The sequence below is a fragment of the Lithobates pipiens genome, unplaced genomic scaffold, assembly GCF_037356315.1.
Source record: "Lithobates pipiens isolate NorthernLeopardFrog02 unplaced genomic scaffold, aLitPip1_a1.2 Scaffold_18, whole genome shotgun sequence".
In the NCBI taxonomy this organism is placed as follows: Eukaryota; Metazoa; Chordata; class Amphibia; order Anura; family Ranidae; genus Lithobates; species Lithobates pipiens.
The window spans coordinates 178,748,549-178,769,218 of record NW_027507758.1 but is presented as its reverse complement, the minus strand read 5'-3'; the positions used below and the strand labels follow the sequence as shown (position 1 = coordinate 178,769,218).

The 20,670-nt window shown below is 42.7% G+C and overlaps 1 protein-coding gene across 5 annotated transcripts in view; it reads right to left on the bottom strand.

Moving 5' to 3' along the window:
* RASGRP3 (RAS guanyl releasing protein 3) overlaps positions 1–20,670 on the bottom strand; it is a 280,740-nt gene that overhangs the window by 210,451 nt on the left and 49,619 nt on the right. For 3 of the 5 annotated variants that reach the window (XM_077486433.1, XM_077486435.1, XM_077486436.1), the window contains exon 1: positions 2,797–2,943. The exons of the other annotated variants lie outside the window; for them this stretch is intronic. The gene's annotated coding sequence lies outside the window, so the exon portion shown is untranslated. Of the gene's footprint in view, positions 1–2,796; positions 2,944–20,670 lie in introns of those variants that run through there. 5 annotated transcript variants of the gene reach the window in all.

Genomic DNA, 20,670 nt, shown 5'->3' with positions numbered 1-20,670 from the left:
GGACCCCCCCCCCCCCCCCATGCACTATATTTCAAGGAATTTTTATTGTTTCACTTTAAGCATGAATAAAATCACTATTCCTGTAAAAATGATCTTTTTGTCCCCTATGGCAGTACCCAGGCCACCATACACTTTTATGTCCTGCTGTCTCACCTGAAAAGTGAATCTGATCAGCGACTATTAAACACTTTCGGGTGGTACATGTCTTTATGGACCTTGCTTTGCGCACTGGTCCAAATCATTTGGTGGAGAAGGGATTTTGGTGTGGGGTTGTTTTTCAGGAGTCGGGCTTGGTCCCCTAGTTCCAGTCAAGGGAACTCTTAAGCCCCATACACACTATCAGATTTTCTGATGATTTTTGTCTTCAGATTTACCAAAACCATGTAGTGCAAGGTCCTGCCTAATTGCATACAAATTGAAACTCCTAAGGTTTGACCTCATATTATATGCTTTTGGAAAATCTGAAGGAAAAAATCAGCATAAAATCTGATAGTGTGTATGGGGCTTGAAGGAGTCAGCATACCAAGACATTTTGGACAATTTCATGCTCTCAACTTTGTGGTAACAGTTTGGGGATGGCCCCTTTCTGTTCCAAACACGACTGCACACCAGTGCACAAAGCATGGTTCATAAAGACATGGATGAGAAAGTTTGGGGTGGAAGTTGACTGGCCTGTACAGAGTCCTGACCTCAACCCGATAGAACACCTTTGGGAGGAATTTAAGCAGAGACTGTGAGCCAGGCCTTCTTGTCCACATCAGTGCCTGACCTCAAAATGCGTTTATGGAAGCATGGTCAAACATTCCCACAGACACACTCCTAAACCTTGTGGACAGCCTTCCAATAAGAATTAAAGCTGTTAAAGTTGAAAAGGGTGGGCCAACTCAATATTGAACCCTACGGACTAAGACAGGGATGCCATTAAAGTTCATGTGCATGTAAAGCAGGGGTGACCAACCGCTAAGCCCTCTTATGTGGCTGGCCACCTTCTGCCCTGGGATGGTGGGTCAGCAAGCCCAGATCATGGGTTGCTGAAGAACGGAGCCAGCGCTAGAGGAAGCAGAGCCAATGCTTCCCATATAGCGCCTGCTCCTGTCACAGGCGGAGTAAAACTATATGTACTCCAACTGTGACAGCAGCGATACAGGAACATCAGCTCTGCTCTCTACTGCAGCCGCATGCTTCTCCAGCACCAGCTCTTGTCACACTGATGCTGAGAGATGGTGGGTTGGGAACCAGCGAGCAATACCCACCAACAGTATCCACCAGCAGTACCTGTCAGCAGTACCAACCATCAGTATCCCGCCAGCAGTACCACCCAGTAGTACCCGCCATCAGTGCCCGCCAGCAGTACCCACCAACAGTACCCGCCAGCAGTGCCCGCCAGCAGTGCCCGCCAACAGTAACAGCCCCGGAGAACAGCCAGCATCAGCCGCCTACCCAAATGGGGGACAGCAGCAGCCAGCAATATCTGCAGGAAGCCTGAGGAAGAAGTTGAGATTGAGGTCAGTTGAGGTGCAGGTAATCCACAGTGCATCACTGTAAAAGCAGCCTTAGGTCCCTTTCACATGATCAGTCCAAACGGTTCCGCCTGTCCGTTTTTCAGTCAGACACTGTACTGTGATATACTGAAGCAGAGCATAACCCCCCCCTCTTCGGAGACTGGGCCGCAGGGCAGTTTTCCAACATGATAACAGCTCCAAACACACCTCCAAGATGACCACTGCCTTGCTAAAGAAGCTGAGGGTAAAGGTGATGGACTGGCCAAGCATGTCTCCAGACCTAAACCCTATTGAGCATCTGTGAGGCACCCTCAAACGAAAGGTGGAGGAGCGCAAGGTCTCTAATATCCACCAGCTCCGTGATGTCATCATGGAGGAGTGGAAGAGGACTCAGTGGTAACCTGTGAAGCTCTGGTGAACTCCACGCCCAAGATGGTTAAGGCAGTGCTAGAAAATAATGGTGGCCACACAAAATATTGACACTTTGGGCCCAATTTGGACATTTTTACTTAGGGGTGTACTCACTTTTGTTGCCAGCGGTTTAGACAATAATGGCTGTGTGTTGCGGTTATTTTGAGGGAACAGCAAATTTACACCGTTATACAAGCTGTACACTCATTACTTTACATTGTAGCAAAGTGTAATTTCTTCAGTGTTGTCACATAAAAAGATAGAATAAACATTTACAGAAATGTGAGGGGTGTACTCACTTTTGTGAGATACTGTGTGTGTGTATATATATATATATATATAATGAATAAATGGGAAAAAATGCATAAGATATTAATTAGAGAGAGCTGCTGAAGTGTTTATAGCGGAGGACAATGCAAGCTATGACAATGTTTTTGTAAGCACAATCATGAGACAGCCGCAAGCCCTGGATACATGATTAGCTCACAAACACTCATATGACTTGTTAAGAATGTACACAGTGTTGTAAGCAGCCTAGAGGTATTGTGAGCCTGTCTAAGCCTACAAATCGCATAGTTCCTGCTTTTCAAATACAAAATTTCAATAAGTGCCTACGTTTATAACCGAAGCCAACAACATAATAGATAAGACATATAAAAAAGTTTTTTTCGAGTGAAGTTGGACACGGTGCCAAGCCTAAAATTAGAAACAAGTTCAGCTGCACATACTATGCGGTTACACGCTAAAGAATTGCATCCTCTCTTGTATTAACCAATTCATAAACACACACACAATTCACTGTGAATTCATTTGAACAGAAAGGTGAGATCTCTAAATTGCAGTATTGAAGGTGAAAAGGATGGGAAATGTCTGAGTTACTTACTTTGTGTTCATCTCTGTGCAGAGGTATTCCACAAACATCCCCACTCCTTGCTCACTTGCCAAGTGCTAATGCATGAAACGAGCGGCTGTTTCCTTTGAGCTTGTGCTGTGTCTTACCAAGTCACATGCCCCTCCTCTGATAAATCTAGCAGCAGACTTTGCCAGGAGGTCAACATTTTCAGATTTTTTTTTTTTTCGTCAAAGATTATTTTATTTTTAGATGTGATAGCTACGTCTGATCTGTGGCACTGTTAGAAATTAAACCACAAAAGCCTTGAGAAGTGGAAGTATTGCGTATGCCCATATGAGTAGAAGGTTTACATAATGCAATATACAGTATATATTTTATATATATATATATATATATATATATATATATATATATATATATATATATATATATAGCACTCACCTTTATTGTTTTTTTTTTTAACTACATGGATAATTAAGATAACAGGCAATCTTTAAATATCCAAGTTAAAGTGATGTTAAACCAAAAAGCAGACAACTATTATATTGTGGTTTACCGATGTAATGGCTGCATTTATTTTCTTTTTTAAGCATTTTTAATATTTATTTTTTCACCTGGTGATCTAGGCAATACGTCTGTTGTTTTTGAACAGAACAAGCTGTCCTGTCCTGCAAATGTAGCCATTACAAAGTTGAGGCAAACCATTTACCAATGACAAAGGTGCTTACAATAATAAACCTTTAGTTATATATGTAAAGCCTTTATACCAAAAGGAAAAGCAGTTTGCTGTAACTGCTTATAAAGGGAGAACTATAGTTTGGCTTCAATTTGTTAGTGTATCTAAATCTCCTAGTGCATTTAACACCCCTCTCCCCTTCCCCCCCAGACTGCCATTGCTGCTGTCCAAAAGTGTCTCTGTTGCCCCTTCATGCAGAGTGTATGCACTCTAATATAGGAGATGTGTTACATAGATAGTCAGGTTGAAAAAAAGACACAAGTCCATCAAGTTCAACCACAAAGTTACTTTAACTCATTCAATGATAAGTGCACTGCAATATTAGACATTATTGTTGTTTGGTTTATTACTGCTTTAAACTGCTGGGAGCATAGGTGTGCACAGCCTACTGCATTAGGGTGGCACCCCAAAACTCAAACATATATTTATATTACACACACAATGCTGTGAAAAGTAATGCCCCCACCCATGCTGAATCATGAATGAACTGTGATTAACCACAATTTTTTGAGTTAAATTTCACTTGCCACACCCAGGCCCGATTGCTGCCAGAACTGTTGAAGCACGAAATCACATAAATAGAAGCTGTCTGACAAAGTGAAGCACACTAACAGATCACAAAGTGCCACAATCTAAATAAATTCAAGAACAGATTAGAAACAAAGTTACATAGTTACATAGTTAGTCAGGTTGAAAAAAGACACAAGTCCATCCAGTTCAACCACAAAAAAAAATATATATATATATATAATAAATATCATACCAGCCCATATACCCAATTCTATACCCACAGTTGATCCAGAGGAAGGCAAAAAACCCCAGCAGAGCATGATCCAATTTGCTAAAGCAGGGGAAAAAATTCCTTCCTGATCCCCCGAGAGGCAATCGGATTTTCCCCGGATCAACCTTACCTATAAATGTTAGTACCCAGTTATATTATGTACACTTAAGAAATAATCCAGGCCTTTCTTAAAGCAATCCACTGAGCTGGCCATAACCATCTCTGCAGGGAGTCTATTCCACATTTTCACAGCTCTTACTGTGAAGAAACCTTTCCATATTTGGAGATGAAATCTCTTTTCCTCTAGACATAAAGAGTGCCCCCTTTGTCCTCTTTGTTGACTGTAAAGTGAATAACTCGACACCAAGTTCCCTATATGGACCCCTTATATATTTGTACATGTTGATCATATCCCCCCTTAATCTCCTCTTATCAAGAGTGAATAAATTCAGTTCCTCTAATCTTTCCTCATAGCTGAGTTCCTCCATGCCTCTTATCAGTTTGGTTGCCCTTCTCTGCGCTTTCTCCAGTTCACCAATATCCTTTTTGAGAACTGGTGCCCAAAACTGAACTGTATATTCTAGATGAGGTCTTACTAATGATGTGAACAGGGGCAAAATGATATCTCTCTGTCTGGAGTCCATACCTCTCTTAATACAAGAAAGGACTTTGCTCGCTTTGGAAACCGCAGCTTGGCATTGCATGCTATTATTGAGCTTATGATCTACCAAAACCCCCAGATCCTTCTCCACTATGGATTCCCCCAGTTGTACTCCCCCTAGTATGTATGATGCATGCATATTCTTAGCCCCCAAGTGCATAACTTTACATTTCTCAACATTAAACATCATCTGCCACATAGTCGCCCAATTAGACAGAGCATTGAGGTCGGCTTGTAAATTGGAGACATCCTGTAAGGAGGTTATTCCACTGCATAGCTTGGTGTCATCTGCAAACTGTTACTTTTGATCCCAGACCCAATATCATTTATAAAGGTATTAAAAAGTAAGGGTCCCAACACTGAACCTTGGGGTACACCACTGATAACCTTAGACCATTCAGAGTAAGAATCATTAACCACTACTCTCTGAATTCTGTCTTTTAGCCAGTTTTCTATCCATTTACAAACTGATATTTCCAAACCTGTAGACTGTACCTTACACATGAGCCGTGTGTGCGGAACTGTATCGAATGCTTTTGCAAAATCCAAATATATCACGTCCACCCCTCTGTCCAAGGTTTTACTTACCACCTCATAAAAAGAAATCAGGTTTGTCTGACAACTTCTGTCTTTCATGAATCCATGCTGTCTGTTGCTCAAAATATTTTTTTCCTGCAAGAACTCGTCTATGTGGTCTTTTATTAATCCTTCCAGTATCTTCCCAACTATAGAAGTTAAACTAACGGGTCTATAATTACTTGGTAAAGACTTTGTTCCCTTTTTAAATATAGGCACCACATGGGCCCTGCACCAATCCAGTGGTACTATTCCTGTCATTAACAAGTCCCTAAAAATTAGATACAATGGTTTTGAAATTACAGTGCTTAATTCTTTTAGGATCCGTGGGTGGATGCCATCAGGTCCAGGTGCTTTATCCACCTTTATTCTGTCCAAATATTTCTGGACCATATCACTTTTGAGCCATTGTGGATTTGGGGCTGTGTCAGTACCACCCCCATTATGGACATGAGCTCCCCCATGCTCCTTTGTATACACAGAGCTGAAGAAAGTATTTAATAAGTTAGCCTTCTCTTTGTCCCCAGTCACCCACTCCAGATTATTTTGCAAAGGGCCTACATGCTCAGACTTAACCTTTTTACTATTAATATATTTGAAGAATTTTTTGGCGTTTGTCCTACTATCTTTTGCAATCTGTCTTTCATTTTGAATTTTTGCATCCTTGATTTCCTTTTTACATATTCTGTTATATTCCTTGTAACATTTAAATGACACTAGCGTTCCTTCATTTTTATATTTTTTAAAAGCTCTTTTTTTATAGTTTATAGCTTTTTTAACTTTGGACGTGAGCCACATCGGTTTTATTTTTAACCTTTTAAACGTATTGCCCATGGGAATATACTTTTGCCGTGAGATCACAAACAGTCTTTTTGAAGAATTCCCATTTCTGTTCTGTGCCCATTGGTGCCAATATTCTCTCCCAGTCTAAGTCCTGGAGAGCAGCCCTCATCCTTGGAAAATGTTCTCTCTTGAAATTAAGTGTTTTTATCTTTCCCGTATGTGATTTTTGCTTACAGCTAACATCAAATGAAATCATGTTATGGTCACTGCTACCCAGATGTTCCTTTATCTGAACATTAGTAATACGTTCTGCATGGTTTGAGATTACCAGGTCCAACAGAGCATCATTCCTAGTTGAGGCCTCAATAAACTGGACCATAAAATTGTCCTGTAATAGGTTTACAAATTTTTTCCCTTTAACTGTCCCAGCAGTACCATTACCCCAGTCAATTTCTGGGTAGTTAAAATCCCCCATTATTATCATTGTCCCAGCCCAGTAATGTACATGTATTGGTTTAGGGAGGGTTTTAAAGCCATTTCTAAGGCTTTGGAACGTTAGTGAACCAAGATGAGAGCCATTATCCACAAATGGAGATAACTTGGAACCGTGGTGAACCTTCCCAGGAGTGGCCGGCCTCCAAAAATTACTCCAAGAAGAGCATGACAACTCATCCAGGAGGTCAAAAAAAAAATGCTGAACAAAAAGAACACAAAGGCTCATCTCACATTTACCAAAAACATTTTGATTATCCCAAAGATGTTTAGGCAAATATTCTGTGGACTGATGAGAAAAACGTTTTGGAAGGTGTGCGTCCCTTTACATCTGGCATAAAACAAATACATTTCATAGCAAGAGCATCATACTAACAGTCAGACATGGTGGTGGTAGCGTGATGGTCTGGGGCTGCTTTGCATACCATCATTTACATAACCATAATTTGCATAGCCATGACTTAGCATAATTGATGGAACAATGAATTCTGATCTCTACCAGAAAATTATAAAGGAGAATGTCCGGCCATCAGTTTGTGACCTCAAGTTCAAGTGCACTTGGGTTATGCAGCAGAACAATGAACACAACAGCAAGTCCACCTCCAAATGGTTCAAACAAAGCAAAATATAGGTTTTGGAGTGTCCTAGTCAAAGCCTGGACTTAAATCCAATTGAGATGCTGTATCATGACCTTACACAGGCCATTCATGCTGGAAAACCCTCCACTGTGGCTGAATTAAAACAATTCTGCAAAGAAGAGTGGGCCAAATTTGCTCCACAGCAATTACCAGTTATCGCAAATGCTTGATTGCAGTTGTTTCAGCCAAGGGTGGCACAACCAGTTATTAGGTTTAGAGGCCAATTACTTTTTCACATAAAGCCAGGCAGGTTTGGACAGCTTTTTTTGCCTTAATAAATGAAACCATCACTTAAAAACTGCATTTTGTATTTACTCAGGTTATCTTTGTGTAATGATAAAATTAGTTTGATGATGTGAGTCATTTAAGTGTGACAAATATGCAAAAAAAAATAAAAAATCAGAAAGGGAGCAATATAATATATAAGTTCCAAATGTTGCCCATTTATCTCCCCCTAGTTTTCTTCAGGACACTAAAAGGGCTAATCTCAAGGTATATCTGGCAACATAAAAAACCAAGAATTGCTTATGTGGTACTGAGCAGGAAAAAAAAAAGGGGGGGCCTTGCAGTCCCGGATTTCAAAAAATATTACAATGCGGTGGTACTTACACGAGTGGTGGAATGGGGGAAAGAGGCAAATAATAAAAGGTGGGTAAGTGTGGAAAAGGCAATGAGTCAAGCACAGTTAGGATGAATAATTTGGAATCCCCCTCAGTATAGGTCTGTAGGCTTAAACACACATGAAATAACACGTAACGCACTTAAATTATGGGATCGAATACACGCACATAATAAATGGAGTTATAATTCACTTTTGATTTTTTTAAAAGACAATGACTATTTTATACCTGGGAAACAGGAGGTGGGGGGTAATTGGATAATAAAAAGTAATGCACAAGTAAAAGATATTATTTACAGAGGTAAAATAAACACGTTTCAAGCACTGAGGTTGGACACGGAACTTATGCGGATTGATGCCTGGCAGTACCTTCAGTTAAGCCACTTTATTACAAAATTGCCCCATCCAATTCGAAGTGACGAAGATTATAGGCCTTTTGAGCGGCTCTGTCTAAGAGATAAATCAAAAAATAATATAGCTCGAATTTATAAAATTCTATCAGAGGGGGAAGGACTGGAGGGCCCACCCTATATTAAAAAATGGGAAAGAGAGCTGGGATTCGATGTAGCACACAGACTATGGAGAAAATAATGAAATTAATTCATAGTGCGATGGTAGACAATAAGATGATAGAGTTGAATTATAAGTGCCTCGCAAGGTGGTATGCGACCCCAGACAAAGTGGGTAGATTTGTAATCGCACAATCCCCAGAGTGTTGGCGGGGGTGTAAGACAATAGGAACTATGGCTCACATCTGGTGGGATTGCCCGATTATTAAAAAATATTGGAAGGAGGTGTTGGATTTAATAAAGGTTGTAACAAATAAACACATAGCAGAGGATCCTTGGACTGTTTTGTTTCACGGGACCGAAGGTTCTGTGAGGCAATATAAGTCTTCTATAATTCCCATACTGCTCAGTGCCGCTAAAAGTCTAATTCCAAAAAAATGGCGGGAGCCGGATAGCCCCAAAATACGGGACTGGATACTCCTTGTAAATGAAATACAGAACATGGAGTGTCCTGAGGAAGAGGGGGAAGAATTTGTATCCAGAGAGGGGTATATGGGCAAATGGGTATCATGGATAGAATTAAAAAATTCATGACGGTATGTAGAGGAAATTGTAAAATAAAGTTGGGAAAGAAATACATAGTGTTGGCAAGGGTGGATACAACTCTGAACCTACTGCAAGGAAGGGGGGGGGGGGTTGGAGGAGGGATATGAAATGTTAAGTATGTTTGGTTGTTAAAGATATTAAGAAAAGATTAAGTTTGTGACTGAATGTATCTTCTTTTTTTTTATATCCTACTTGTAAGAAAAAAACTAAATAAAGAATAAAAAAAAAAAAAAAGAAAGGGAGCAAATACTTTTTTACAGCATTTTATAATATATATATATATATATATATATATATATATATATATATATATATATCACAAACTCACTTTTGTGAGATACTGTGTGTGTGTATATATATATATATATATATATATATATATGAGGAGGAGTGGAGGGGGCGCTGCAGGGGGGCAGGGGGCCCAGGTAGCAGGAGAATTGAAATCCTGGACACAGAGGGTGATATTTGTGTTGGGGGGGTGGGGTGATTGGGTGTCTCTTCCCACGCCAGCTGAACACTGGCAGGAGGGAAATTACCAGTCTGTTTGTTGGGAATGGTGGGCCCGTTGGTACCCAATAAGGTAATCCGTACACTACTTTTATTATACACATAAAATAATCATTCTGTCAAGGAAGAAACTGGTGGCCTCTACCATTGTGGCTTGGAAGGCGTTAATAATATCTTACCACTGTACAAAGCTACATATCTTAGTAGAGGGGTAATAACTAAATTTGAAAAGGTGTGGGGCGGTTGAATGAATGATAGTTCTACCTCTTCGGATTAACTGCTTACTGGTTAAAAGTTTATACTGTGAGCAAAATACTAACTAGATGCAGGCCTTGGTGAGCACCTGGCCCAATACCTGTTGATATCCCAGGAGTAATGCGATTTGACTTGCAAATGTGTGCTTTATTTTTTTTTTATTTACCTTTATACATACATGTGCGCAGTCTATTGCATTAGGGTTTGCACACCAAAACGAAAACACACCTTTCTCTGCATGGGGCAGCAAATGAATGGGAATTGCTCTTTGCTGAGCAGCTTTCCTGTTCATTCACAAGCAGAAGCCTAGTAAACACAGTGAGTGAATGTGTTCATTTAGAAAAGGAAAGGGCCGGTATATTACATATTTACTAGCCCCTTTCACCTGCTTTCCATCCTGAAACATTCCCTGCAACAGCTGGGGGGGAGGGGGGGTAGAGGAGAGGAGGGAAACCAGCAGCAGGGTAGGGGGAGGGCCCAACACAGGAGGAAGACCAGGCAGTAGGGAGACACACCCAGTGACACACCCACTGCGCACACCTATGCCTCTATACAAGAAACTGATGACTGCTATGGTCTAGAGCTGCATTGTTCACTGGTGTATTGTAGTGCTGACTGTTGACTCTGTTTTAATGTTTGTAACTTTATTATGAAAATTTATATAAAAAGAATAAAACATTTTTTTTAAATCTGGAAGGAGAGTAGGAGGAGCTGTCTTTCAGCTGCTGGACTGAGACATACACAACAGGGTTGGCTCTTATAATCACCCCCCCTAACTCCGCTTGCCGCACTGATCACCCCCTCTACTGCCCACATTAGATTCCCATGCTTCCTAGGTCACCAATGGCACATGGGGTGATTAGACGTTAATACTATTACATACAGTAGCTCTTAATATTTTTAGTAATGAGTATCAGTCTTTCTCTAATTATTGATCAGCAGATGTCTATCTTCCACACAATTTATGGTGGATAGCAATATGGCTTTGTAATAGCTATGGCACTTAGCTGGAGTTGAGAACTCACCACTGGAACACTGCTGCACGGAGCGGCTCCCAGCAGAGGTCTGGTGCTTCCTTGTTCACTGTTTTAGGTCCGATTTCAGTCCGAACTTTCTGTTGCATTTGGACCTGAAACTGACCAGAAGATACACAGGACTCCTATAAGGAGCCGGTCACAATCTGGATGTGGAGAAACCCCCATCCAATTCACAATAGTGTGAACCCAGCCTAAAAAAAGTTAGAATGTGTTCTAATATTGGCAAAAAACTACTTAAGACTGCAATTTCATTTTTGGATGAAAATAGCCTTTAAGTTTGCAGCAGACAACATAATGAAATGCTGACGTTAGAAAATTATGTCCTGCCACCTGAAAGCTATACCAGAATAACATATTTATTTCATATTTTATGTGATAAGGATAATAGTTAATCAGACAAAAAATGATAAGAAAAACTCAAATATCTCTTACAAAAAAGTCTCATCAGAAGTTAAAAACTCTTTAAACATGAATTCCAGTTATGGCATACATTGAACCAGCTTGGACAAATGTTGAATATGCATACATATGAGCAAATTAGGATTTGGATAGCCACACTACAAAAAAAATCCTTTATTGAAGATTCAGTTCATACAAAAACTTGATAAAATGCAAACTGCTAACACTTTTTCACACCGCTCTCACTGGTGCTTAATCATAGCTATGCATACACCATACCTGTGGGATCCCACTAGAACAGGGGTGTCAAACTTATTTTTATTGGGGACTGCATCAGCATTATAGTTGCCCTCAATGGGCCTGGTTGTATCTGTAAGATCAGTTGTCCAGAGCACTCAACCACCCTCCCCTTACATCAGATGTCAAAAGCCCCTCCACCATCAGGAGTCCCCCACCCTCCCTTACATCACAGTGTACCCCCTTACCCTGTGCTGCTGCCAGGAAGAAGCTGGTGGTGGAGCTGGGAAGCAGAAGGTGTCAGGTCTGGAGGAGGACCAGAAGAGGGCTGGAGTCAGCTGCCAGAGTCTGCTGAATGCTGAGACCAGGGGCTGCTGTGGGTGCACAAAGAGGTGCAGGATCTGGCGGAAAAGTTCTGTCCTCCTCTCTGCTGCCAACTACTGAGACAAGATGGGGACAGAAATAAAGGGGTTTGGAGAAGCTCCAGGAGAGGCGTGAGGGCCACATGAAAGAGCCTGAATAATAATAAATAAATGCAAAATGTTTTCTGATTGGACAAGGTGAAGAGGTGGGGCAATGACATCATGCTCTCCACCACCTCATCCAATCAGAGAATGCTTTGCATTCATTCAGAAAATGCAAAGCATTCTCTGAATGGGGCTCATGCCGAACTGCCAAACTCCTGTGTTTACAATGCAGCAGGGCAGCAGCTTGGCCCAGGACCTGGAAAGCTAGTGGAGTTAAATGTAGCCAACAGCTTCAAAGGAGACTACTATATGAGTAGTTGATGGCTTGTGTTGTGGATGATGGTGGCTGAGAAGGAGCGCTGTCATTTACAAAAACACAAGCCAACAGCAACACCAGCCAGCAGCTACTACACTAGTCTCTTGAACAAATGTAGTAGCTGCTGGCTTGTGTTGTTGTTGGCCTGTGTGTTTGTGAAAGATTGAAAACAGTGCTTCTTTCCAGCCACCAGCTTTTACAACACAAGTTGTAGCTCAGTATTTACATAGTACAAAGGGAGTAGAGGAGGCACACAACTGCATGGCAAGAAGGACTACAAAACAAAGGGGGGCACAAGGAGGGCTTCAAAATAAAGAGATGACTGTGTACTCAGTGCTGCTCAGGTTCCCATAGGAACCTTTTAGTTCTAAACTACAGCCTAAGGTTTAACAGGTTTAACTATGTGCACTGGATACCCTGGAGCCCTTAATTTCTTGTAGGAGTTCTTTAACCACTTAAGCCCCGGGAGAATTTACCCACTTCCTGACCAGGCACTTTTTGTGATTCGGCACTGCGTCATTTTAACTTACAATTGCGCGGTCGTGCAACGTTGTACCCAAACAAAACTGGTATCCTTTTTTTCCCACGAATAGAGCTTTCTTTTGGTGGTATTTGATCGCCTCTGTGGTTTTTATTTTTTGCGCTATAAACAAAAAAATAGCAACAATTTTTAAAAAAATGCATTATTTTTTACTTTTTGCTATAATAAATATCCTCCAAAAATATATAAAAAAAGTTTTTTCATAATTTTAGGCCGATACGTATTCTTCTGCATATTTTTGGTAAAACAAAATCGCAATAAGTGTATATTAATTGTTTTGTGCAAAAGTTATAGCATCTACAAAATAGGGGATAGATTTATAGCATTTTTATTATTATTATTTTTTTTTACTAGTAATGGCGGATTTTTATCTTGACTGCGACATTATGGTGGACACAACGGACAATTTTGACACAATTTTGGAACCACTGTCATTAATACAGCGATCAGTGCGATTAGAAATGCATTTATTACTGTAAAAATTTCACTGGCAGTGAAAAGGTTAACACTAGGGGGCGGTGAAGGGCTTAACTGTGTTCCTTGGGAGATGATTCTAACTGAAGGGGGAGGGGACTGACTAGAGGAAGTGAAAGATTGCGGTTCCTAGCTAATAGGAACACATGATCTGTCACTCCTGTCAGAACAGAACAGGGAAGTGTGTGTTTACACACACTCGTCCCTGTTCTGTGCCTCCAGCGCCGATCACTCGTGGCTGGCAGTCATCATGAGCATCGAACATCAGCACCCCCGCTGTGTGTGGCGGCGAGTGCATGTGCCTGCTATCCTGACCCCGCAAGCCCACATACAGTTACGTGATTTCACACAGGGGAGCCAACCTACCACAGTAGATCTGCGGCAGCTGGTCTGGAAGTGGTTAAAAGCAGGGGACGGTTCACCTCCTGTACTAGTCTGTAATCTAACATACCTATCAAATAGCCATTGATGTATGGAACTGTATGACTGGTACTGTTTAAATCACAATTTACTTATGCCTTGCCTTGCAAGATCTCAGCCCACACCAAAATTGTATGTAGCGCTGGCTCCTGACGAGCAGGCGGTATTGTTTTTGAAAACTTAAGTTGCCTGAAGCCACAGTTGGGCTTCGGGACTATTTCTCTAAATTTCTGGTTTCAGCACCAGTCCAGCTGGGTTGCACTGGGTCCTCCTTGGCCGTGGGTGTCGCTGTCACCGCTGGCAAGAGTAGAAACGCAATCTAGCTGGGTGCATTGAATGCCACTTATCTCTCGGAACCAGCCCAGTTGGAGTGTTTTCCTGCTGTGCATCCTGGGGGGTTGGTATTTAAGGTACCAACGCCATGTTGGCGGGGGATTATCTTCTGTCTGTTTGGTTCTGGTGGTCCTCCTGACCCAGCCCCATGGCCCTCCTGGCCTGGGGGTCAGAACGATGCATCCTGAGTCTTGGGGCCAGCTAGCCCAGGCCGATGCAACTGCAGGGACAGGCCCAAGTGAATTTCTGGGCCTACTGATCCAAGGATGGTAAGGTGCTGTCTCATCTGAAGGGAGAGGCCCAGCAACTGAAGAACCCCAAGGGAGGACTCTTTCAGGAGAAGACTGCGCGCAAGGCTGGTTTCTCTAAAGGAGCCTGGTGGCTTAGTTGAAGGATGCAACCTGGATCAACACTCATATGGTATCACTGGATTGGCTGAGAGAAACTGATACCGTATGTCAGTTCTTTAAATTCATCCACATCCCTCAGTAATGCTCAAGTGTATCTCACAAGTCTGTTCAGAGACTTTGTCGAGCACCCCACCGGCTGCTAGGCCTAGTGAGAGAGGTCTATCTGAGGGTTGTTAAATCCGGTTGTGAAACAGTTTTTATTCTCTGGATTTTCTCTCAAGACTTCCATCTTGCAATCTAAGTGCCTGAACTCACTCCTAACCCTCTATCCTCTATTGAGAGACTTTGTTTTGTTCTAAATAAATAACCCAAAAGAGGATTCATTGTCAGTTCCAACATTCTTTGGGCCATCTACCACGGGAACCCCAAGACGGAGAAGCAAGCAGGTGAGGTAGCGGTAAGCCCAAATCAAACCAGCAGCTCCTTCGGGGGTCAGTACTACATGTACAATCCCAGAAAATGTATTGTGCACATTTACAAAGATGATTGGAGTAGAAATTTGTTGTTGAAATATATAACGATTCAACAGATTGACATCACAACGGTGCGGCTTGTCATGTGATTTGATCGTTTCAAATTGCATGACAAGTCGGACCCTATGGTCCACAATGGAAGCCGTCAAATTGGTGCGATTCCAACTCCATCGGATTTTGAAAGTAGTTCTTGCACTACTGTTTGAAAGTTCAAGTATGACTTGCATAGACCTTTGTGCATAAAAGCACAGATTTCTTCCAAGTAGCACCTGAAGAAGTACTACTTTGAAATTGTACTACTTCAAGTGAAGTAGCATGATTTCAATGTCATGTTCAGTGTGACCGGGGGCTTATATTTTTTTTGGGGGGCTACTTTAGTTTCACCTGGTGATTTTACTAGTAACAGACTTTTTGTCCTAATAAGACAATTCTCAAGTACCCTTCTCTATAAGAACAACAGAAACAGGGAGTGCTAGAAACATCCCGTTGTCCTATTGATTATAACATAGATGCTTGGGGTCCTGTGGTCTTCAAAACAATATAACTGATGACAGTGCAGCACAGGTAGAGAGAACAAAAAGGCACTTTTCACAAGACTTCACTCAAGTGAAGTCACCTGCATAGTTCTAGAACTGAGATCACTTGACAGAGATCACTGATCACTAAGGGACATTCTTTCCACTGACCACAAACATAAGGTGAACGCTCTCCTACTGGCCACCAATGCAAAAGGAAACTTTTCTAGTGCTTTCCAGTGTAAGTAAGCACTCTTGTACAAACCACCAAAGTATAGGGGCATGTTTTCACTGACCACTAACGTAAATTGACACTGCAATTTTTTACCTTTTTTCCTAGCTGTTATTATATATTTGTTTTAATTCATGACTTTTTTGTTTTAATTCAGGCAATTTTGTCACATCAAAAACAGGGGAGTTAAAAAAAAAACCAGTTCTCTTTGGTAAAATTCTCACAAATAAAGCATACATTCAAGACAAAATAAAACATTTATTCCAATTCAAAAACTGCATCATAAGCCTTGTAGGATAAAAGAATTACCGTAAAATGGTATATGATCCAAAATGTGATATGCCCAGGAGAACATCAGGGGGCTTCAAGGGGTGGTGGGGGGTTCTCACTGATATATAGATGAATAAATGGAGCAGTGGCCAGCCACCGACCTGCTAACTGGAAATGATGTCACAGCAGACAGGAAGTGATCAGACAGGAACTGCTGGATAGCTGGGAGGAAGCCACGACCTCCTGCATTTCCCCCACCTCCATGGGCTGGTTTGCAAAATCTTATGCTTTTGCATACGTGAGCTGAGAACACCAGAAGGCTGTTGGAACATTGTGGAAGGCTGAAGTTACTGTGAGGACCTGAAGGAACTGTTGGAAGCTGGAGGGGCATTGTGGGAGGCTGGAGGCACTGTGGGTGGGGGGTCACTTGCAGGGAGCACTGCATACAGGGGGCGGTCTGTCCATTAATGGCGCGCAGGTGATGCCTCTCCCATACATGCATCCAGCCCCTTTCAGGATGCTGGATGCATGGACTCCAATGCGGGGTTAGTGTGTTTTTGAAGCACCAATTAGAGCCGGAGGCTCTAATAGGCTTCAAAATTGGGTGGGCTTGGGGCGCAGAGAATGCAAACTGAGCCACCCAGGTGCGTGCGAATAGTGAATGAATATTAACTGTTCTCCCACTGAATCTCCTCTCTGCCAATCAGAAAGTGGGTCTGAGATCCATTTCCTGATTAGCCAAAAGGAGAAGTGTTATGATTGGCTGCTGAGGAGGAGGAAGAATATGGAAGCTATCGAGCAGGGGAAGGAGAAGCTGCTTGTAAGGCCCACCACCGTGAAGCCTGCCGCCGTGTTGTCCGTGGAGGAGAGCAAGGGGAGGTGCCCATGATGCCTGCCATGGATGGAGTAAGTGCACCGACCAACCAACCTTACCCGGGGTGGGCAGCTGCAGGTTTGCTGCCCTCCCAAAAGAAAAAACACCGCTCGCAACTGACTGCATAACAGATTACTTACCTCCCCCACTGACATTAGACTTCTTGCTAGAACATATGCATTGTGAGAAGTTAAATTTCACAGAAATGAGAGAAGGAAGCCATGTTGCCATGAGGTCTGCTCTGAATCAGGGAAAACGTTGCTCTATGATGCCTGATCGAGCAGTGCCTGGTGCCGAAATGCTGCCCACCACTATGCAGAGTGCATTGAATCTAGCAGGACACGTTACTCGATGATGCATGTGAACCCACCCAAAAGCAGATGGGCATAACCCCCCTGAATCTGGCGAACCCCAGGCAGGTGCCTTGTTCACCTTGCTGATAATTGGGCTCTGGCCTTAAGGCAAGCCCTGATCCGATGACTGCAGAAGGCTACGATAACTTTTAAGTTTGTCTCAAACTAGTTTAGGAGAGTACTGATCCAATATTGCCAGATCAGGACTATCATCTCCTGTGTATGGGTATACTTGCTTCCTTTAAGTAAGATAGTAAAACATGTTACTAGCAGTAATTTATTATTGTCATCACTTTATCAGAGTGCATGTATAGCCAAAATGTGTTATTTTGTTTGGGATAAAAGAGGAGGTAAAGGAAATATCTTTGAAGTCAGAGGAAATCCTTTCTTGGGCAGCTGTCACTGCAACAAGTGTTCCTGTTGAAAGAAACTCCCTTTATTGCTGTTCTGGTGACAATTTAAAATTTTGGATTTGGGATTTCCCATACTACTGTTTTTTTAAATGCCCCCATTTGTGTCAGCTGGTGGCATCAAAGTGAGGGTGGTTTAAAAACATGCATGGAGAAGCATACTGGGTGGCATTTCTATACAGTTTTTTTTTGGGGTGAAAGGGGTAGTAAGTACAATGTAGCAAAACCATTGTAAAAAAAAATAAAAAATTAACTAAAGCACTTATCTCATAGACCCACTGCTTATCTTGGACTGCAGAAATGCTACAATGCTTTCTCAGCAGCATTTCTTACAGTGCACTGTGCTGCTTCCTCTGATTGATTTCAGCAGTGTAATAGACAGTACTTCTTATGTGGATTTCAGCGTTGCTTGTTGCATTCTTACTGCTGATAAGTCATTCCACACCAGGTGTTTCTTTCATGTAAATACAGTACAAGGAAAGAGACCAGGAAACAACTATGTGAAAGAAATAAGGGGGAGGCAATACAAAGGGAGTGTTCATATATATATAAATTGATGTTTTTTTCCAGGAATAGTATTAATAGAATTAGTAATGTTAACGTATTGTACTGTGTTACAAGAACCATAGGCTTAATCAATCTCAACCAACATTGGCCAAATTTAGCAAGCCAAACATTTTGCTAGCATTGTCATTATGTAACATGCACCAGGCATAACTAAATCTGAAATTCCTATAGTAAGGCTACAATTTCAGTCAAAGGAATCATCATCTGTATCCCCTATAGTGAATATTTTATAGAAAAATGCTGTGAACGAATACATATAGATTCATTAGTGCTCTTATTAGCAAAATATTACAAGGGTGGTACAAATTCTTACCTGGTGTGTTTTTTCCTATGAAATTGGACTTATGTGAAGTATTTATTTAAAAAAAAATAACCTTGGCTAATTCATTTAACACAATACTCAAAAAGCAAGCATTCTGGCCGGACCTCTTACGGTTATCATAGACATGATTACTAAGCCAAATTCCAACATGACTTGACTACTTGGTCGAACTACAGGCTGATATCCTTACTTAACTTAGACATTGATATTTTGGCTAAGATTCTCACTTTCTGGCTCAACCCTATTATAGAATCGCTAGTTAAAAAAGAACAAGTAGGGTTTATTCCGCATCATCAGGCAGCAGATAGTGATCATCAGGCCTCCCTTTAAGCATATGTAGCCCATCGCTGCTGCATACCTGCCTTTTTTCTATCTCTGGATGTGCATAAAGCATTTGATACACTGTCCTGGTCCTATCTGCATTACATCCTGGAGTAATAGGGCATTGGCCCTATTTTTCTACCTTGGATCTCTTTACTCTATGCACACGCTCAGGCTTACGTCAAGTATGTGGGGTATAAGTCAGCCAGGTTCACCCTATCATGTGGGACAAAGCAGGGTTGCCCCCTGTCTCCTTTCCTTTTTGCAGTGCCACTAGTAATGCTGATTTGCTCTAACCCTGATAACCCTGATATTCGAGGCATACTTTTATTTCTTACTGCCCATTTAATGACGATGCCTAACTTGTTTTGCATTTTGGAGCAATTCACTTTAGTATCGGGCTTGGCAGTGAATCAGCAGAAGTCGCAGGCTTTGAATCTTACCCTCCCTGTCCCAATCCTCTCCCATTTTCTATCTGTATTGTCTTTTAAATGGGCTACCCATTCCCTTTCATACTTGGGTGTTAGGCCGCGTACACACGGGCGGACTGTTGGCTCAACTTTGTCCGCTGAACAGTGTTTCAGCGGACAGTCCGCTCGTGTGTGGGGCTTCAGCGGACAGTTTCAGCGGACAGTTTGACGAACAAAGTTTTTTGGAAATTCCGAAAAACTGTCCGCTGAAACTTGGTTTGAGCGAACAGTCCGCCCGTGTGTAGGCCACTTTCGAAATGAGCAAACTGTTCCCGCTCGGAGGGAAGTCTGCTCATTTCGAGCGCGTGTGCAGGTAGGCGGGGCCCGCGACGGATACGTCGCGGGCTCCGCCGCCTGGAATGGACTTAAAGGGGAACCCCAACACCGAAAAAAATCGGCGTGGGGTCCCCCCAAAGTCCACAACAGACCCTTGTCCGAGCACGCTACCCGGCCGGCCAGGAAAGGGGAGCGAGCGAGCGTGCCCTCAACATGGGGGGTGCCTTGGGGAAGGGGGGGCCGCGCGGCCCCCCCACCCCAAAGCACCTTGTCCCCATGTTGATGAGGACAAGGGCCTCTTCCCGACAACCCTGGCCGTTGGTTGTCGGGGTCTGCGGGCGGGGGGCTTATCGGTATCCGGGAGCCCCCTTTAATAAGGGGGCCCCCGGATACCGGCCCCCCACCCTATGTGAATGAGTATGGGGTACAATGTACCCCTACCCATTCACCTGTAAAATAAAAGTACCCAAAAATAAAAACACAACACACGAGATAAAATATTTTATTGCACAGCTCCGGGGGTCTTCCGTCTTCGGGGGTCTTCTCGCCGGACTCCTCCGCTATCTTCTTGTAGCTCTTTTGCTAGCGGAGGAGTCCGGCTTTCTTCCTCCCCGCCGCCGGCCTCTTCTCCCGACTTCGGGGGTCTTGTCCCCCTCTTCGGTTCTTCTGCCGGGCCACCGCGCCTTCTTATAGCTCTTTTGCAGGCGGTGGCCCGGTCTTCTGTCGCCGCTGTCGCCGCCGCCTTCCGTTCTTTTTCTTCTTGTTCTTCTTGTTCTTCTCCAGGAGATGTTGACACGTCGCTCTCTCCGGCCGGAATGCCAGAGCCGCGCTGCGCGGCCACTTATATAGTGACAATGGGGCGGTGTCACATGGTATATGTCACATGGGTTGGTCACATGGGTTGATGTCACATGGGGACTATGACATCGTAAGGGGGCGGGGTCACCATGTGACCAACCCATGTGACATATACCATGTGACACCGCCCCATTGTCACTATATAAGTGGCCGCTCAGCGCGGCTC